Source organism: Littorina saxatilis, linkage group LG14 (assembly GCF_037325665.1).
Source record: "Littorina saxatilis isolate snail1 linkage group LG14, US_GU_Lsax_2.0, whole genome shotgun sequence".
NCBI classification, from domain to species: domain Eukaryota; kingdom Metazoa; phylum Mollusca; class Gastropoda; order Littorinimorpha; family Littorinidae; genus Littorina; species Littorina saxatilis.
Window position 1 is genome coordinate 2,200,201 of NC_090258.1, and position 13,606 is coordinate 2,213,806.

The 13,606-nt window shown below is 42.8% G+C and overlaps 1 long non-coding RNA gene across 4 annotated transcripts; it reads right to left on the reverse strand.

The window, feature by feature from the left end:
• Positions 1-9,049: 9,049 nt before the first annotated feature.
• LOC138946879 (uncharacterized) lies at positions 9,050-12,504 on the reverse strand. 4 transcript variants are annotated; one of them, XR_011449450.1, is made up of 4 exons: positions 12,083-12,504; positions 11,471-11,586; positions 10,447-10,507; positions 9,050-9,250 (listed from the first exon to the last, which is right to left on the reverse strand). It is a non-coding gene; the product is annotated as an uncharacterized lncRNA (long non-coding RNA). The 4 variants fall into 4 exon arrangements; XR_011449449.1 differs by having other exon boundaries at positions 12,064-12,504; XR_011449451.1 differs by lacking the exon at positions 12,083-12,504 and adding an exon at positions 11,985-12,026.
• Positions 12,505-13,606: the final 1,102 nt, after the last annotated feature.

Here is a 13,606-nt window from a genome sequence, read left to right on the forward strand (position 1 = left end):
CGTGCATGCCTGGTTTTCTCCTGTAGATGGGTGTCGGCACAGAAGGTCTGCCCGCTGTCCTCAGCCAACATGCTCCGTCTTCATGGCAGCTCAAATTTTTTATCGAGGTTCTCTCCTCTAGATCCGCCGTGTTTCGCCTAGGGGCTTGCGCTGCCTAGTTGATAGGGTCACCTCGTAGAGGATGTGGTCATAGACCACGCACGGTCGGTCTTGGGATAGGGAAACGTTATGCTAGTCCGGAGGGATTACGCCACAATGGCCACCTCGCGAAGACCCAGGGTCCTAGACTAGGGAGGTCCAAGGGGGAGCACCGGGAGGGCTACCCCTCTACCCGCACCTCCAACACAATCCCTTCCCCTGGTAGCTTCATCCCCAAGGAGGAAACAGAGCTACCTGCAACACCCCAACTCTATAGGCCAAATCAGGACCCCCTGTGAAAGCTGAGATTAGTTAGTTGTTGCTCTTTGGGTCCAGCGGACCATATAGGCCAAATCAGGACCCCCTGTGAAAGCTGAGAGCGACATGTAATAGTGATTGTGTAAATAAACAATGAACAGTAAAGCGAATTCTACATGTACAAGCACTTGCTTTCTGTATTCTTATCAGTGTGTCTTGCAAAAAACCATTTCTTTTTAATATAGGCCAGGTCTCCAGTTGTGAACGAGTGAATCTGAAACTTCGCGCACACAAATGTGTTTGCCAGGAAAACGACTTGTGTAATTAGTGACGTGTGTCACGGTGTCAGCTATTTTCTCCCCCCTTTCCTAACCTAGATTGTGGGTTCAAGTGCTAGTCTTTCGGATGAGACGAAAAACCGAGACGGGTCGTTCTCAGAAATGGTGGTACAAAGTGTTACATACAAAGTAAAAAATAAAGTGTCAAGAAATACAAAATAATTGTTTTTACTATGAAGTCTATTGTTTGCTATACATAATAATGCAAAAATTAGACAAAAAGAGTAATTGGTTGCTGAATAAGAGACGTTTTAAAGTGTTGTATTTACGTGATGAATGTTGTAACATGGAAACCAAATTCCAACTTTAAACCACCTAAGCCTTCAATCCATTGTGCATTTTTTTTTATCTGTTCTGCAGTATTTTTGTGTTCTACCCAACACATTCTAGTTATGAAAGGTGGACTTCAACTAATATTGGTAAAAAAATGACATTTGGAACTGACTAAGGTGAATGTCGTAACACAGAAACGAAATGCTTGAACCACTTTCGGTTCCTGTGCGACAGACATGAATCTGCACTGTTTGGCCTTTCTTGCCGGCAAAACCCGTCTGACCCAAAATAACTACACAAAACACAATTCGTCAGAATTGCTGTATTTGTTGAAAGTTCCTGTTGCGTTCAGATTACCCATTTTAAGTACTTGATGAATGTCGAACATCGACGATCAGAAGATACGAGAACTTCTTGGCTACTTTGTTGCCGCTAAACTTCGCGCGTTGAGAAACTGTTGCACTCGATATCTTTCCGACGCTACATTGTCGCCAACCGCGATGTGTAAGTTTGTGACAAAGCTTTGCAGGCTCGACAATTGAGTAAAAACCATCTTCAGGTCAGGAAACGACGCCATGAGTTTCAGCACATTATATGATTCTGGTGTTTTCTGTGAATATTTGGCTGTAATTCAAAGGACTATTTTCTTGTTCGAACTTCCTGCGCGCCAAAGAGCTAAAAATAGCCGTGATGTGGCAAAGTCATAGAGCACATTGCTGTCCGATGTTCGGGCGTCGAGTCTGGAAACGATGCGTTACGACATTCAAAATATTTTGTTCGAAGCCCCTAACTTCAAATTCAGCGTGAGTTTTTTGCAAAGATGTGTTGCTACGTCCATTACTGAAGTCCTGACTGTCGATTGCAGTAATTTGTTGGTGTTTGCATGTTTGCATTTAGCCATGAGACTGAACATATTGTTGATCACGAAAGTCGTGTAACGCTTCGGCGATCCGGAAACGGCCGAACTTCGCAATTGAAAAGCACACAAAAACAACACAAACGTATAGAAACCATTTTTATTGACATACAACAATGTTTTAATGTCTCAGGAATAGATTCAGATGAAAAAAATCGTGGTACAAATAATTTTAATTTACTTTTTCATGATTTCAAATGTGTCACCCCTCTCACTCTCACTGTACCACCATTTCTGAGAATGACCCAGGTCCCTTCGTGTACACTATATTGGGGTGTGCACGTTAAAGATCCCACGATTGACAAAAGGGTCTTTCCTGGCAAAATTGTATAGGCATAGATAAAAATGTCCATCAAATACCCGTGTGACTTCGAATAAAGGCCGCGAAAGGTGAACATTCGCCTAACAGGCTTGAGGTTTGCTGGTCGATGTGAATGCGTGATATATTGTGTAAAATATTCCATCTCACACGGCATAAAGCGCTTTGAACTTCGGATAAGGCGCTATATAAATAAAGAGAATAATAAAAAGAGAATAATAAAAGTGACACGAGTGGGAAAGGAACTCTTTGTGGGGCGCCTTTCCCAAATTGCAATGTAATGCGCCTGTGCTGGTACCGTATTGCGGACAAGTTTTGGCGAAAGCACGAAATGCACGGGGGAATTGCCGGCGTGAAATCCGTGCGGTCTCACGGGGTGATTTTTTGCTTACGTTAAAAACACGTGTTCCGGGCGTGCTATACCCGTGTATGGTAGGCGACCAGGGATTGGTCAGGGAGATCACTTGTTCCAAGACAGGCGATTGCCGATTGGTCAGAGAGATCACATGGTCTTTCTTTCCAGTCCTGCTTTCTTTCTTTTCTTCACATGCTTTTGCAGACAGAGGTCTGGGTTTCCGTGGACTAAGATTTGGAGGATTCCAACGCGTTGCAAGACTGGTTTAGGTCTACCAACGGGCTTCTGATGTTAGTGCAATACACAGAAGGCTTAGAAATAGAAGGGAAGGATTTGGCTACATATTTTCGCTGACGAGCAGGAGCCAAATATTCAAGCGGTTTTGCTTGGGAGAGCTACATTTTACGAGCTGTTGAGGTAATTAGCCGTTACGTTACGCTGGTGACCGGTCAATGTCTGTGAAATGTAAACTCTATTTTGTTTCTCCATGATAGGGTATAACTTGCTCATTATAACGCTAAATTGTAATCTGTATATGTTTTTTGCAGATATGGAGAGGAGGAGAAAATGTCTTGAGTTGTTATTAAAAGTCTATTCTTGCAGGTACCACGTGCTCGCTGAAGGGGGAAGTTAGATATGTTTAAAGGTGGAAAAAGGGGGGATTGTTGCCATGGTCACTGCACCAACTACTCTGTTTCAGCTTGCTGCCTGAGCTCGCCGGAGGTTTGCTACACGGTTGCTGGAGGTTTGCTACTTTTTACTGAACAGCTAAGTGTTTTCCAACTTCACACGGTTCAGCGTGTTCTTATTATTTCATACACTTTTAACTGGCTTTTGTCAGTTATTTTTGCTTTACGACTTGGTCGTAAAAACACTTTTGGCTTCACGAGAAGAGCGAGGTGGAGAGTTAGTGTATATAAACAGACGTCTAGAACTTATACTTGTGTTGTTTCTAACTTTTTTGTGTGACCGCGAAAGTGGATCGTGGTGTGGTTAGTGAGTTAGCAGTAATTGACAGTTCATAGTCATTCATTTGACTATAAAACGTGACAACGTCAAATGTTCGAAAACAAATTGATCATGACCTCGATTGTGTCTTCCTTACAATGTTTTGTCAGATAAGTTGTGTCCACGTAAAAGACCGCTGGCTCAAAATAGTTGTGAAAGTAACGTTTTGTTGTGTCCGGTACGAGTATAACACGTTCCAACAACTTATGTTTCCTGTTTTTTTTATCCTGCATTTTGCACTGTTGGCAGCTAGTCTATGTGCTTCTGGATTTCTTGTAAAGTACATTATGAATGTGAATTTCACATCTTAAATGTCGGTCAAACGTCACGCAGAGATCTGTGTCTGACCTACATTCAGAAACTGGATATTATTGTCGATTTCGCTTTTCCTGTTCTGGAATGTTCTGTTCATACACATAACTGTGCAATACACCAGGTAACAGTTCCGCGGCCATTTTAGATCTCGCACATGCGCACTTCTCTTATTGCGAGTTCCGGGTGATGCGCGCATCGTTTTTCGGCATGTTTATGTCTTTTTCCTTTTCCAGTTGATTCACCGCATGCGCAGATCGTGTTATTCGCCCACGTTTCTACGCAAGGGACACTACTCCGGCGCACTACTCCACCCGTTGAAAGGGGAAAACATTTTCTTCAGTACAAGTGGTCTTTATGAATAAACAATTAACAAGAATGACGTTGTAAATTCATTCAATGCAGATACAATAAGAAATATGTTTGACGAACTTGTTCTGTTCTTATTCACATGACAAAATATGTGAAGATCGAGAGATGTTATTAAAATAAAACGTGTTCCAGGCAACTCGCAAACAGATAACCGCTGTGTATTTGACCACAACCCAACGCAAAGGAAACACGACACACTACTATTTGGCATACCTTTTTGCATTCATTGAACTTTCCCCAATAAATTCGGCTCACATCAGTCGTACTAAAAGTTTGTCAACACACGACACACAGGCGATAACAAATGCCCACCTGAATGGTGGTTCGCAACCACACACTAACGACCGTCGAGGCACGTAATGAATTTTGCAATCTTCTGACCACCATTTTTTAATTCGGTTATTCCCATTACTGCAACCAATAACACAGCATGTTGACGCCATCGCTAATTTGGATGTAACGTGAGGTTTTTGTTATAACGTAGAGGAAAACACACCGTCCCGTTCAATTGCTTCCATCACGTTGAGCAGACGATGCAGCGGTTGCTCGTCGAAATTTCTCCGTCCAACCAGAATCGCTTTGTGTATCACGTGAGTTTTCCTTCTTTGTACCATGTAAGTGCCGAAACTGTTAACTGGTGTATTAGGCATGCTACAGGGAGGGGGGAGGGGGTCAGCTCGTTACTCCCCCGTATCGTTACTCCCCCGGCTCGTTACTCCCCCTTAGGGTTAGGGTTAGTAACAAGCCGGGGGAGTAACGATACGGGGGAGTAACGAGATGCTCCCCTGCAGGGCAGGCATTAACTCAGCCATTTCTTCTTTGTCTTGTGTTTGTGTTTTCGATCAACGATTTCATTTGCCCTGAAACATATGCTACTGAAAGTGTATCTACACAGAAAAACAAGAAAGAGCTTAACTGAATGCCAGGATAAACTGTGTTTTGTCTATAACAAACGTTCCAACAACTTAGGTCTAGTACCTACCTTTCTCGTTTTTTGATTCTGAATTTTGGAACGTTGGCAGTCTGTTTTTTTTTGGATTTGTGGGAAACCAGTTCACAAAAGCTCTCTCCGAGCAAAGCAGAAACGACCCGTAGAACGTACTTACCCGTACAGGGCTGTGGCGAGAAATGCAGCACACCGAATAATACCAACACGTAACCTGTGCGCTTCATTTTATTCTGATACAAATTATTCTCTTGCAGGAACAGATAGAATGTCGAGAAACGTCATCATGACGTCACAGGCGTCTGCTCTGGTTTATGTCAGTCTCGGACACACTGACGAATCAGAAACACTAGTCTTGAACCACCCCGGACTGACTAGCGCTTTTAAAGAACAGTGGCCGAGGTCTTGTCGGTAGCGCAAATAAGTTAGGTTACGCATGGAGTTACGAACACGTAAAGCCTACTTATTCCGTAGCTCCGCAAATGCGTAACTTGGTGGTCACGACGCTTGCTTAGTCGTTTGCAGAGTAACGAAATACGTAAGGAGCTAACACTGTGCGCAAAGTTGTACTATTTTTAGTGAAGGGGTATATCCCGTGAAGTCGCGTCTAACTAGTGACGTCAAAAGCCTCAAGGAAGTCTATTAGTCTCGGCGATACGGAGAATTCTTTCTTTTTGTGTACTTTACGTCATGATGTTGTGTTTGATTACGTAATATATACGTATTCGATTTGTTCTTTATCACATTGTCGAAGCTGGAGCTCCAAAGCACCGCGGCAAAATTTTAGTGAAGTTGAAATCCACACCTTGACAGAAAAAAGAAGCAAAGCGATTAGGATCTGTTCAGCAACATCCGTTGACGGCTGAAGTTCCGCTGCAAAAGCATCCGAAAAAATAACGTCCTGCCCGCCATGTTTTTTCGCCACACGCGTGCTGCGCAAAGGTTTACGACAGTGGGGGAGCTGTCTAGTCGTAACTTTACGGTGAACGTAGCGGCGCAAGTTTCGCTACGCTCGCGTCATGCCCACCACGTTTTCATCTTACGGTGTCCGTAGGCTCTGCGCATATGCGTAAAGCCGCTACGTAGCTGACAAGACCTCGGCCACAGGGCCGGAGTGCTATGTAAATTATGAGCAGTTCTTCCAAACCCGTTTAAAAAATATGACACTACAAGTCTGTTTCCACATATACACCAGTTAACAGTTCCGCAGCCATTTTAGATCTCGCACATACGCACTTCTTTTATCGCGAGCAGATTCGACTTATTTCCTTTTCCAGGTGATGCGCATATCGTTTTTCGGCATGTTTATGTATTTGTCCTTTTCCGGTTGATTTCACCGCATGCGCAGATCGTGTTATTCGCCCACGTTTCTACGCAAGGGACACTACTCCGGCGCACTACTCCACCCGTGGAAAGGGGGAAACATTTTCTTTAGTACAAGTGGTCTTTATGAATAAACAATTAACAAGAATTCATTCAATGCAGATAAAATAAGAAATATGTTTGACGAACTTGTTCTGTTCTTAGTCACAGGACAAAATATGTGAAGATCGAGAGATGTTATTAAAAAAAAAAAACGTGTTCCAGGCAACTCACAAACAGATAACCGCTGTGTATTTGACCGCAACCCAACGCAAAGGAAACACGACACACTACTATTTCAGTATTTGGCATACCTTTTTGCATTCATTGAACTTTCCCCAATAAATTCGGCTCACATCAGTCGTACTAAAAGTTTGTCAACACACGACACACAGGCGATAACAAATGCCCACCTGAATGGTGGTTCGCAACCACACACTAACGACCGTCGAGGCACGTAATGAATTTTGCAATCTTCTGACCACCATTTTTTAATTCGGTTACTCCCATTACTGCAACCAATAACACAGCATGTTGACGCCATCGCTAATTTGGATGTAACGTGAGGTTTTTGTTATAACGTAGAGGAAAACACACCGTCCCGTTCAATTGCTTCCATCACGTTGAGCAGACGATGAAGCGGTTGCTCATCGAAATTTCTCCGTCCAACCAGAATCGCTTTGTGTATCACGTGAGTTTTCCTTCTTTGTACCATGTAAGTGCCGAAACTGTTAACTGGTGTATTAGGCATGCTACAGGGAGGGGGGAGGGGGTCAGCTCGTTACTCCCCCGGCTCGTTACTCCCCCGGCTCGTTACTCCCCCTTAGGGTTAGGGTTTTTAGGGTTAGGGTTAGTAACAAGCCGGGGGAGTAACGAGCCGGGGGAGTAACGATACGGGGGAGTAACGAGATGCTCCCCTGCAGGGCAGGCATTAACTCAGCCATTTCTTCTTTGTCTTGTGTTTGTGTTTTCGATCAACGATTTCATTTGCCCTGAAACATATGCTACTGAAAGTGTATCTACACAGAAAAACAAGAAAGAGCTTAACTGAATGCCAGGATAAACTGTGTTTTGTCTATAACAAACGTTCCAACAACTTAGTACCTACCTTTCTCGTTTTTTGATTCTGAATTTTGGAACGTTGGCAGTCTGTTTGTTTTTGGATTTGTGGGAAACCAGTTCACAAAAGCTCTCTCCGAGCAAAGCAAAAACGACTCGTAGAACGTACTTACCCGTACAGGGCTGTGGCGAGAAATGCAGCACACCGAATAATACCAACACGGGGCTCACACACAGGCGGTGCAAGCGGAGCAGGCTGCTCCGATCCTGCTCCGCTCTCCACCTGCCCTCTCACACACAAGCTCCGGTTCCGGAGCAGGCTGCTCCGATCCTGCTCCGGTAGGGGATTCCCCTATGATATGACGTAGTTTCTCCACTCGCGCAGTCTGATGGGAAATATTTTTACACGTGGATAAGAAGTGGCGGGAAAAAAACACCGTGATGTTTACCAAAGGAGACAAAAGTCTTGTCTTTTATCGCAATTACTGAACATATTTCTGGACTCTGTATAAGTCAGTGTGTGTGCGTGTGTGCCAGTGCGTTTTAGAGCTTTTCAGACACAAACTATGTGAGTGTGGGGGTCGGGTGAAGAGAGAGGTGGACTAACAACTGTTGGGACATGTTTTAAGTTTTGGTTCTTTTTTGTTTTATCGAGTTATATCCGAAGCTTCAAAGATGTTGAATGTGTATAGTTACACTAGCTTCCATGGAATAGGCTTTTTTTTTTTTAGATCTACTACTAACAATCTCTCTTGCAGACGGTTAGACTGTTGCTTTATGTTACGCGCAATATGGCTTTGATTTAGATTTAGTTTTTTTCATTTTGTGTGTGGTTTGATTTAGCTTCACTCTACTCAGAAGAAATGTTTTAAACATGATTAACAAAATATTACTTTATGGATGTTTGCAAATAGAAACGTACGTGTGTCAACAGCGCAACAAGTTTCTAAAGAGGACGATATAGAACGCTCATGGCCGGACCGTATCAGGTTGGGGGGCCCCCAATTGTGTTAGGGGTTCATTAGTTGAGGGCGCTAGGGAGGTCTGGACGTTTTGAAATGTAGATGAGAATATGTGGAATCTAGCTGGCGCGTTCTCCGAATATTTGTCATGATTTATTGATTTCTTATTTTATTTTCACCCTTGGAGGAGATACATGTTCAGGCCGGGGGGGGGGGGGGTGACAGGAACCCCCCCCCCCCCCCCCCCCCCTGGATCCGTCCTTGACGCTAGACAAAAAAGTATCTGCTGTAGGTTTTTTTATGTTTTATCTCACCCTCATTTTTGAATGTTGTTTTCACACACACACACACACACACACACACACACACACACACACACACACACACACACACACACACACACACACACACACACTTTTGATCCCATTCCATGTATTGCGAAGACTTTATTCAGGGTTTTAGCTAGTACTTAAACATCCAATTTCAAAGCACAAGTCTGAGCTGAGAATAGATATGCATAAATGTGTAAAATAATGGTGATTTGTTATCAAAACACTTCACAGGGAAGCTTGTTTATATGTCTTATGTATGTGTCTTCCATCGCCCTGGCAACATCAGAACTCCACACCAGCCTGCAAAAGTATAAACATAAAGGGTGACACAAATGAAACAAATGCAGCCCATAAAAATGCTTAATACTTCTTGACCTGTTGACCTAGTTAGTTAATATTTGGCGATTATTAACTATATCTGTATGACAAAGGTCAACACAGTGGCGAGTTCACAGGTCAAATGGAGGGGTAATTTGGAACACTTTTGAGTTTTGATCTAGCTGTAATCTTCTTTTTTCAGTACATTTTCAACCAAAAAAAAGGACTAAAACATTACGTCTCCAATGAGTTAACAAGATCGTAAGATTTTGTTGATCTTGTCCGAGTGGATTTTGTGTATACAAGTGTTATCTGATAGTTACCTTATTGCTTCATGTGTCATTAACGGTGTAACTGGTTGTCTGAGGGATGCATTGACTAAGATCTCATATATGCTACATAGATGTCGAAAAACTACTCAAATTACCTGCCCTCGAAAGGGTGGTAACCAAGCTAAAAAAAAGACGCCATAGGAAATTAAGTAGCGTGGAAGGATGGGAGGGTATAAACTATGAGAATTGGGTAAGTATATTAATTATACGAAAATTTATTATTGAAATTTTCATTTGAATTACATAGTTTATACCCTCCAAAACTAACACTCTTAAATTCTTTAATGCTTAAATCGGGTTAATTAGTGTACGGCTCCATATAAAACCCGAAACGGTTGAGTCTATCCCCGAATTCGGATCCTTTTTGGAAAGAGCCCAAAAGACAGACCATTTCACCTACAACATTGTAACTTTTGGTATTGGTCATACCTAAGCTGAAATTAATGTACAGCAAATATACAGTGCAAAATGCCGTTAACGGTCTTGCAGGCAACTCAGTTAGCTATCCTGCCTATGCAACTGACTCACGAAGTCTCGCACACAGATAAACAAATGAGGGAAGGGGCCTGTGTCGTCTTCAACCAAAACACACACACACACACACACACACACACACACACACACACACACACACACACACACACACACACACACACACACACACACGAGCGCGCACTAAAGATGAATATTGCATATATGCATAATGCAGAAGAAGACAACTTAATCTGATAATCTATAGATGTAGTGACTGGTGCAATATTTAACGAATTTAAAAGGACGACTCTGAAATGTATCATGTGAACCAACTTCTCAATAAACAAAATGAAGACCAGTTTAAAAAGTTACCTGTTTCATTTTGGAATGTTTTTGGTCCCATCACATCTCTGATGTACACTCCATAGACGCACTGTAGTAATAAAAAAAACTGTTTAAGGAGAAAAAAGATTATGCAGGGAGGAAGAACAGTAAGAACAACAGAATCAGCAGCAACATTCACTAATCTTACTCCACATAACACATAACACTGAATCTCAGTGAAGAGTTAGTGATCCAAATATTTTAATTAAACAGAGAGACACAGAGAGATTGAGAAGGAGACAACAGCTATGTGCATGTGCGTGTGTGTTTGTGTGTGTGTGTGTGTGAGGGGAAATTTAGTCATTGAAAACTAAACACTTTCTACTCTTCAATATCAACAGTCATAGACATAAGATTAAGAGCCACTGGGAAAGTTGGACATGAACATGTATATGTTGCAGGCGAGGAGGGGGGGGGGGGGGGGGGCTGGAGGGTCTTTGTTGTTTGTAGATTATAACTTAGCACAAATTCCTGTTTTGTAACACTGTAATGTATAAGTAGAAATGACTGTGGAATAACTTTCTTCTGTTATATCAGTATGATTATTTGCAAAGTTACCCGGATCATTGTGGCATCCTCTTAATCCTATCACGTCTGAGACTTTAGTAGACGTGCCTGTAGAGGGAAGGGATGGGGGAAGGGGGTGGAGGGTGGGCATAGAGAGTGTCGGTGTAATATGAAGGAGGAAGGGGAGAACCATTGGTAAATAAAACTCTTATAATATCAACAGTTCTGAAACTATTTGAGCACGAGTTTCCCATTACCACACAAAGGTGCAGATAGCAACAGATGTTACACCGAGAGTGGGGGGGGGGGGGAGGGACTTTTAGAGGGTTAGTTGTTGGACTGTAGTATCTGAATAGCAGTGCTATGGGGTGAGGGTGGTGCTGGGGCGGAGTATGTATCGTATGTAACTTGAATTGGATATTAATAAGCATGATCACTCAGACTAGAGCTAAAAACGGTGTTAATCTTCACAGACATTACATAATATGAATTCACAAGCATGTACCTTTTGTTTTGCCCTTGAGTTTGGTAGAAGGAAATATTGAGTGTCGAACACAAGTTGCATTGATCACTGACACTGCGTCACCCTGCGGTCAATCTCCTCTGATCTGCAGATTGCACCTGCACAAACCCAAACAATGTTATGATCGCAAAAAGCCTGCATAGCCAATGGATCTAAGAACACAAACACTCGATGGATCTAATTAGAGAGTCTGCAAACGAGTCATTTTACGTTGGAAATTCAATGACAATCTGTCAGTCAATGAAGCAGATAGATCTGTCCCTGCGATTGTTTTTGCAAGCAGATAGGCATGTTTGAACTTCACTTATCCCGTTATCATTCAACAAATTGATATCTTGCATGATGAATTTTGTGCCGAGGAGCTGAACAAACACTCAAAATCAAGCAAGTGGTACATTCAGAAGACAAACTTCAGTCGCAAAAAACAAACTGACGAGAAAGAACCTAGCTTAATTACTGCTGTATTGATTTCGGCCAAACCAACGCATTTGCATACCGAAGTCATTCCTCCTTTGATTCCAATCATTGTACATGATCTTAATGCAAAAATATACACGAAATGAGTAACATTGCACCTGCATTGACTGTACATACTGCAAAAGCGAAGGTCGTCTGCGACTGGAGATTTCGAAGTTGAACAGCAGCGTTTCTTCACACTCAGCTGTTGGCTTCCTCGGAAAAGTGAAAAGCGTGACTTGAAATCTAGCGGAAACCACATTCTATCTTTCCGTTTCGGTATTCTTGTGTAAAATCCATGAAAAAGTTCTTTCGAAAAAGGCGGCCGTCGTTATTTGGGATGCCACCTAGTGTCACACTACTATTTCCGGAGAAAGTGATGAGTGCGCTGATTGGCTGCACCGCTGCACCGGAGCCAAAAAATAGAAACGTGTCCTATTCCTTGCTCCGCACCGCACACACAACTTTCTCCACTCCTGCAACGGAAGTAGCGTCATCTCTCCGCCTGGTGCAGCCTACTCCACCCTTGCTCCGCTTGCTCCACCTGTGTGTGAGCCCCGCTTAACCTGTGCGCTTCATTTTATTCTGATACAAATTATTCTCTTGCAGGAACAGATAGACTGTCGAGAAACGTCATCATGACGTCACAGACGTCTGCTCTGGTTTATGTCAGTCTCGGACACACTGACGAATCAGAAACACTAGTCTCGAACCACCCCGGACTGACTAGCGCTTTTAAGGCTGGAGCACACTTTGGAAAGTACGTTGGAGTAGCCTCCCTTCTACGTTGGAGTAGCCTCCCTTCCCGGATTTAGAACGCGTTTCGTGTCGTAACAGATTATCCACTTACTAGCCATATCCGTATGCAAAATAATGAAATAAACATTAGGAAATGGCAGACGTTTACAAATATCGACATTCTCTATCAGTGCAATAAAAAACAATCGTTAGAACTTGCATTTACGACATGTCGTGCGAGAGAACGTGTGAGTAAACAAGCACTTTTTGCCTGGCTGAAGAACCCCACGAGTCAAGCTAAAACAGACGACAAGTAATGGAAAGCAGTCTACGGATAAACATAACAAACTGCTGATGAAAAAGTGTGTTCGTCCCTGCTCTGGATAAAAGACATCGGACTGATGACAACGTGGCAGCGTTCACGCGAAAAGATTTTTTTTCAGATTATCGCTTCTACATTTTATTGCACGTACTTGGGGCAGATCTGAATTTCTGAAAGATGACAAATCGGTCTTGTGAGTTGAGAACCACATGTTCTTTGCCGACAGAAATCACGATGGGACAAGATGTAGATTGTGTTGAAGAGATGTTTGCAGATTATCGCATCTACATTTTATTGCTGAGATCAATGCACGTAGTTGGGGTAGATCTGAATTTCGCAATGGAAGACGACAAATCCGTCTTGTGAGTTAAGAACCACACGTTCTTTGGCGGCAGAAATCACTATGGGACAAGATGAGGATTGTGTTGAGGGGCTAATACTGACTGACTTTAGATGAAGAGTTCCTAGACTGCCTGGTTTTTGTAGAGAGGCATCATGATGATATCCTGGTTTTTTTTTACGTTCTTGGTGACAACGCGCCAGAATCGCACGAAGATCGAACTCTCGAAGAAAACAAGTTTATCGCTGAACATCGGAAATGT